The sequence below is a fragment of the Myotis lucifugus genome, unplaced genomic scaffold (genome assembly GCF_000147115.1).
Source record: "Myotis lucifugus unplaced genomic scaffold, Myoluc2.0 scaffold_42, whole genome shotgun sequence".
NCBI lineage: Eukaryota > Metazoa > Chordata > Mammalia > Chiroptera > Vespertilionidae > Myotis > Myotis lucifugus.
Window position 1 is genome coordinate 3785057 of NW_005871090.1, and position 6638 is coordinate 3791694.

A 6638-nucleotide genomic window follows, 5' to 3' on the forward strand; every position below is an offset into this window, starting at 1 on the left:
GCTGGATGAACCGGATGTGAGCACAGCACGCCAGGTGTTGTTACATCGAGTCAGAAACAGGAACCACAGAAGACGGCTCAGACACCCCAGGGCCGGGGATCCCGTCACGTCTGGGTGTCCCAGAGCCAAGGCTGAGGGATGAGCCTCACTTAGTCCTAACAGGGAATAGTCAGTCGGAGAGCAGAAGAAGAGCTAGACAAGGCACAGGTCAGAGAAAAGAGAGAACTAAAGAGAAAAAAGAAAGGTGAAATGGCGGCTTGAAAAATCCCATATCCTACCTCATTTATTTGTCCAAAAGAAAGAGGGTTGGTTTTCAGAATTCTAAGGTTGCTATAATACCTACAGGAAAAAGATCATTGCAAGTTAAGTTCATCCCCACCACACACACACACACACACACACACACACACACACACACACGAGAGATAGATAGATAGATAGATAGATAGATAGATAGATAGATAGATGATAGATAGATGATAGATAGATAGATAGATAGATAAATAGATAGATAGATGATAGATAGATAGATGACATATAGATAGGATAGGTAGATAGATAGATAGATAGATAGATAGATAGATAGATAGATGATAGATAGATGATAGGTAGTTACTAGTAGATATAAAAATAGAGAGACAGAGAGAGACCCCTGGAGGAGCATGGCAACCTGTCATCCCTGGGCCTGAGGCCCAGCAGGCCCCTGGCACACATATGGCTGGAGTCTGGTTAAAGAAAGGGGGCTCTCTGACCAGCCTGTGTCCCATGGAGACTGTGCCGGGCTCTGCAGTGAGCATGAGGGTCTCGGGGGCTGAGGGAAGGAAGCACGGGCAGTTCTGAAAAGTCACCTAAGAACAGAATCTGCCAAGCCTGCTTTGAGAAGGTGGCCCGGACTCCAAGGTCTGGGGTGGAGGCAGCAGATGAAGCTTGAGGGAAAGGCCCAGCTCCCCTTCCTGTGGCCCCACTCTCCATGCCCTGCAGTGAGGGCCCCACTCCACCCCCCAGTACTGATGAGGGGCTCAGGGGCCCTAGAAAAGCACCAGATGTTGTTGTTGTTGTTTGTTTTTTGTTTTTACCGGAGCCTAAGACTCAAATCCATGGAAAAAATGGTAGAGCATGCATTAAGCAAATATAGTTCCCAAATTCCAAGAGAGTTCAGACTGCTGTGTGAAATACTTACACTAGCTTTGTGTTTGAGGAGGCGTTTTAACCCTAAAAGCAGTGGCAGCATCCTGTGTTTGCAAACCCAAGGGCAGAACTTGGAGACAAACAAGGCTCAAAACAAGAGAACTTAACTGATTAAAGAGAAAAGAAACATATTGGACAGACATTACGTACTTTACAAAGGTTCAGATAAAACTCAGAATAAAACCACATCACATATTATTTAAGAGGGATGCTGTATCAACTCGCATTAGGTTTAACTACATTAGGTTTAACTACAGGTTAGAGAAAAACAAGATAACCATGGCTTAAGAAAGATAGACGTTTATTCCTCTCTTGTGAAAAACAAGTCTGCAGGAGATAGTGCCAGGTCGGTATGGGATCCAAGTTCCTTCAATCTCTTTGCTCCACATTTCTCTTCAAGCCATTTTCAGTTCCTGGGTCTAAGATGACTGCCAACGTTCCAGCCATCACGTCATCACATTCATTTCCTAGTTAGGGAAAAAAAAAAGCAAGAAGTGAAAAAGGGCTTTTCAGAAGTTACAGACACCACTTCTCTTTGCATTCCATGGACCAAAACTTAGTCATACGGCCACACCCAGTTTGCAAAAGACGATGAGATATATTACTTTATCTGAGGCAGCCAGGTGCCCCAGCTAACAAATAACGATTCTGTGACAAATAAAGAAGATACTGCAGAGAAAATTAGTAGTTTCTCCCACAGGTGTCTAACCCATGTGCATCCTGACTATGACAATTGTAGTCAAAATTCTTATGTCCAGTGTGGGCGGAGCAGGTAAGAAGTCCCTCTGGGGCTCACTGCCCAGAGCAGGGCTTTTCCTCTCTGGATAAGCCAGTGATGGCAAACCTATGACATGTGTGTCAGAGGTGACACGCGAACTCATTTTTTTGGTTGATTTTTCTCTGCTAAATGGCATTTAAATATATAAAATAAATATCAAAATATAAGTCTTTGTTTTACTATGGTTGCAAATATCAAAACATTTCTATATGTGACACGGCACCAGAGTTAAGTTAGGGTTTTTCAAAATGCTGACACGCCGAGCTCAAAAGGTTCACCATCACTGGGATAAGTGATGATAGCTGCTTGGGTCCAAGGAGGAAAAGGCTGTGTTCCAGGAAGTTCCAGGACCCTGGCCCCACACCATCGAAAACCCTCGGTGGCATTGCAGTGTGAACGTGACCCTGGCCTCTGGGCCCAGGCCTGTTGCCTCAGCTTCCACACAGGGCCCTGGTGTGTTTCAGGCACCATCCCATCCCAGCACCTATCTCAGGGCCTGGCACACACAGTGAGCTCTCAAAGAAATGTTTGTGAAACTGATGAATAAACCGCTACATTCAACTGCCTCCCACAAGTGACTATTTTTCATGTGTGTGTAAACATTTTTAAAATACTACTGAATTCATAAATTTATAACTTCTTTCCATATGTATTTTCTTAGTGATTTTCTAAGTGTGTGTGTGTTGTGTGTGTTGAGTTGTCGGGGGTGGGCAGGCAGATTCTTTGGCTACCCTGTCTGGGTTTGAATCCTTAATCTGCCACGTGCTCGCTGTGTGACCTTGAGAAAGACACTTAACTTCTCTGTGCCTTGGTTTCCTCGTTTGTAATATATGATTACCAAATGGTACTGTTGCTCCAAGGGGTGTCATGAAGATTTAATGAGTTAACAATGACATTTTGCAAATTGTGTGTGTATCACTTAGAACAGTGGTCAGCACAGAGGCTTAAGTAAAACAAAACATTTGCAAAGTCTCATTTTTCTAATGTCATAAGGAGATTCTCCTCCCCAACAAAGCTGGAAAGCTGTGGCCTGGCCTAGAGGATTTTCAATTTGGCAACTCTTCAGGTTCAAGCATTTCTTAAAATGACCCCACTCCCAAGACCAAGTCAGTTCCTCATCATCAAAGACAGCTTCTGGGTGTCTCTTGGGTGTCCCCATCTAGGTTAGAGTTTCAGTTGCTCTAGGAGAAGAGAATCTCCCCCCACACACGTACACCTCACACCCATTGTCTCCACTGAGGAACCTAGGCAGGGACTCACTATATTTCTCGCTCCAAACCCTCCACCTGCCGACAACTCTGCTCCTAGCATCCCAGCCGCTGACCATGTTGCAAACAGAGACCAATTCCCTTTGATGCCCAGGACCAGACGAGGTCCATATGAGGCTCTCAAACAAAGCCTCCACTTTGTTTCTAAACAACTTAAGAATTAAAGGGGAAATAAGAACCTTATTTTCTCAGGCTCCTTTGCCTGTTCAAACAGAGAAAAACCCAAGACCCAGGGAAGGACCCAACGAGACAGAGAGAGGCAGACTTTGGGAAGGAGACGGGAGCCCAGGATGCAGAATGGCTGCAAAGCTTTGAATACATCCTAAAGGATGGGGGTGGGGGATCCGTGATCTTTATCTAATCAGACAGTCTACCCAGGAAGTCCCTGAGATCAAAGCAAGGGGCTTTTTATTTAGCCCTGTGTCAACTTAAAAACAGCCCTGGCAAAGCCACAGATCTGGACAAGCTCACACCTCTCCCCACCCCCACGGCCCTGACCTGTCTCTCCCATCTGAACCCTCTTAACATTCCATTTGGAATAAAACCCTGGGATGAAAAGAGTCCCCGGATTACTGTAGGAAGAGACAACATATGACAGAGCAAGGCAGGAAACTTGGCAAAGCCAGTCTTTGCTGGCGGCGCAGAACAGCTAGGTGTGCGCTCTGGGGTAGGCGCCACCATCTTCATGTCTCTGAGTAGATGCCCCACCACCGGCCATTCCCCAGGATCAAAGGAGTCCTCAGAGGGAAGGTACACAGCCACGTGCCATAAGCTTTATCCCCAACCTGCCAGGCATTGTGCCGAACAATTCGGAGCAAAAGCAGGCAGTATGAGGGAGCAACTGGACCGTGATGAGAGACAGAGGCCAAGAAAGCAGAGATACAGTCCCTGGATCGTTCTGGGCGCAAAGGATGGGATGGTGGGCAGAGTCGAGGTGGGGGGTGTGCATGTAAAGCAGGAGGAACACCAAGGCTGACCTGTGGAAAAAGACAGGTGCTGAAGGGACTGGGCACTGGTTCAAGAAAAGGAGGTCACTCCTTGGAAATTCAATGGCTCAAGGGTCACAAGGCAGGAAACTCAGAATCAAACTACGAAGGTAGAAAGAGCTCATCTTCCAGGATAATAGACTATACACGGGGGACCCCCCTATAATGAGGTTCCCCCTCTAGAGAGAAAGCTCATCATCATTTCTCTCCCAGTGCAGTTCGTTCCTCCCATACGTTTCTTCCAAAAACATACAGGGCTCCCTCAATATGATGCTATTCCTAAGCAACTACGGCTTCTTGGTCATTTACTTTGTTAGGCATTTAAAACACATCTCCTCTTATTTAATCTTTAAAAGTACTTTATAACTCCCACTTGATGAACTGGGTTCATCAGTTTGGATCTGATTTTTCTTACACCTGCCATGGACTGTTCTTGGAGTTGATTGTTAAAAAGAAAATGTTAAGGGTATTTAACATTCACCTTGAATGTTTTTCTGTCCTCTTCTTCAAACAAATATTGTATTTTTTTAATAGCCAGATCCATGAGAATTGCATTATTTCTTGTGATTCTTTCTGGGTTTCTATGTAGTCAGCTCCTCACTTGTAGGATGTGTTTTTCCCTAAGAAACATTACCTATCTTCCTTCAAATGAGGACAAGTTGCACGAAGGGGAATTATAATTCTAATCCAAGAAACATTGGAAGTAATTGCTGGTGTTCTGTAGGAAAGCACTTTAACTTCCAGGTACCATCTTGGGATCTGACTGTGAAATCGCCTTTACTATCCCTCACTAATGTTGTGTGGCCCTTTACAAAGCATGTCCCCATGGGATCTCTGACTTTCAAAGCTCCAAAGGCAAGGAAATGGAGGTAGAGAGCAATTAAGTAGCTCTGCTTACAAATACTGAAAATCCCCAGGGCATTGTCGGATCGATTGCCTTGTTATCTGTAAGATGTAACTAACTGTGAGATGTGCTTTGAAAATACAACTTATAGCTTCAGGACTTAGGAAGCCTTAAACCGAGGGGGGACCCATAGGTGTAAAAGAGGGTCTTGCCCTCAGGTTTCAGCAGGATTTAAACTTGCATCCAATGTCTCTCCCAAATGAGTGGGTGTTAATAGTGATTGGAGGGGAGCCTTTGGGAAGGAACTAAACTCTGCTTCGATTGGCTTTCATTATGCTCTAATCACAATCGTCTCTTTGAAATGTTATGGAAGCTCCTGCTGCCACATATAGAAAAGGCTAAAAGACAGAGGTCAAAGAGCTATCACATGACCTCTTCACATTTTCTTCCATTCCTCAGGGCTGGTGCAGGCAGGTGGCAGAAATGGCATCCAACACCTCAGTAGAAGACACCTACTAAACATATAGATAGTAGATAGTAGCTCCGTGTAAAGCCGAAAGCACACTTAGAAATAACCTCGTTTAAGTTTCCTATTTTCCACATGAGAAGAGTAAAGCATGGGGAGGGGGAGGAGGTACAAAAAAAACTTGCTAACGCAGCTGGAGAAAAATACAAGGACTCCGAGCTCTGATGACCACCTGTCAACACCATTTGGTCAGAAGATACTTCATTTTCTGTTGCTTCTTCTCTTGGTGGTCAGTTATTTCTTTCTTGCTGACCATAAAAAAACAAACAAAAACTGTTTTACACCAGTGTTCCAGCCCCAGAACTTCTAGATGCAAAGAACAAAGAGCCACTCCACCTGTGACCACCAGGGGGTGCCCACAAGACAGTCTGACAAATGGGAGGTGACCCTGGAGAGTCTCCCTTCTCATGGGAAACACATGTGATACCACAACTGAGACTATTATCTTTTGTTCTTAGCAAGGGGTTAGAGGTCTCAGGTCCCTTCTGAAGAGCGAGGTTGCACATCTGTCCTGGGACAGAAAATCTGCAACACATGCAAGCCTCGTGGTTAAGATGTATTTGTTTAGAGCTCTTGCTTGCTCCTCTGATGTCTGTCTCCATAAATAAAATCGGGAAAATCCTGTCGCTTTGATTTCCATACAAAGCAGAAGAGAGTTGTGATTAAATGTCGTGAGAGGGCTCACAATTTTTGCTACAGGAAAGGTTGGGGGGGGGCGTTATACAACTCACCCCTGCCCAAGCTGTTTCCTGGAACAGCCATCTGGTTGCCTACAAAGATTTGACCATGGACAAAACCCCTCTGATGCCTTCAGAGAAAAAACTCCCTTCAGGAGAAAGGCAGATCCAAAATGCCCAGCTCTTCACTGAATTCCACCTACAGCAAAACACTGGCATGTGGGTAATATGTACTCCTTCCTCCTTCCCATTTGAAGAACTGATTCATCAATTAGGGCATGATTTTCCACATATATACCACAAACTACTTGTACAGCTGATTATTAAAATAAATTTAATTAAAAGAAGAGTAATTAACATGCACCTTGGAA

The 6638-nt window shown here is 44.8% G+C and overlaps 1 long non-coding RNA gene across 1 annotated transcript; it reads right to left on the minus strand.

Annotated features, from left to right (window-relative positions):
- Nucleotides 1-1472: 1472 nt before the first annotated feature.
- LOC106697016 lies at nucleotides 1473-5951 on the minus strand. The gene is made up of 2 exons (XR_002829040.1): nucleotides 5763-5951; nucleotides 1473-1655 (listed from the first exon to the last, which is right to left on the minus strand). It is a non-coding gene; the product is annotated as an uncharacterized LOC106697016 (long non-coding RNA).
- Between the last annotated feature and the right edge of the window lie 687 nt (nucleotides 5952-6638).